The following is a 1029-nucleotide window of genomic DNA, read 5'->3' as shown; positions in this document are numbered from 1 at the left end:
CAAACAAATAGATATGCATCAAACTACTAAATTACCGGCATGCTTAAAGATAATAAAACAGAGAACGAGAGAATGTACCAGTTGAAGACTTTCTTTCGACAAACCCTGCTCTCTCCACGAACGAACTCATTGCGCTCTCGTTAGAACAACAAGCTTTCGTTCAGCAACACCCCGGTCGTCTACCATGAACGACTTCACTCAAACAGTAGAAAGATGGGGACAATATCATCACCTGGAACCCTTTAGTATTCTCGGATGTGAGAATCCAAAGAGTGGGCTCTGTTCGGATTTGGTAGAGGTAAGGAGGAAGATAAATCGTATACAACGATCAAACAAGTGGGAGAAAAAGCAACGTCTATCGTATAAACAAGGTGTTTGATCGTTTAGGCAAAATACACGATCGTATAGGAAAAGCTAGACGATCGTCTTATATGATTGTTTAGTAAAGCACGGGTATTAAGCGATCGTTTAGGTAAATGTAGGCGATCGTTTAGAAGAAGCGTGCATGGGTGAGCGATCGTCTAGTAAAAGATGCGCGATCGTATAGGCTCTCAAGTTACTAAGCAATAGGATGTTATATTGGGGTTGATGCCCTAAAGTCTCATGTTTGTAGTTTGTAAACAGTTTTGTACGAACACTTGTTTGTTAATATATGATATTTACTTTACATTTATATTTTCTCGGTTAATTGTTTTATTTGCTTTACCACAATCCAATAATTATAAAATCTCTGGTTATCTGTATGTGACTCAAGCATGTATGTGGTGACATACAAGTGGATCATGTCTTGAGTGATAACCAAAATGGTATGTAGTATTTGGATAAAGGAGGGAAACTTTATCCTGGTAAGTACGGACACGACCCGCTTTGTGGAATGGTCACAAGTGTTGTGACTTGTCATAGATGATTTGATCTCGATCATTCGTGTTGGGGACATGCGAACGGGGGCGTCCTATATAAAAAGTTTGTATAAAACCTGACCACGAAGTGTTAATGTCTCGTTATATAACACCGTTTATGATAGAGACT

Source organism: Benincasa hispida, chromosome 10, assembly GCF_009727055.1.
Source record: "Benincasa hispida cultivar B227 chromosome 10, ASM972705v1, whole genome shotgun sequence".
Taxonomy (NCBI): domain Eukaryota; kingdom Viridiplantae; phylum Streptophyta; class Magnoliopsida; order Cucurbitales; family Cucurbitaceae; genus Benincasa; species Benincasa hispida.
This window is presented reverse-complemented; position numbering follows the sequence as displayed.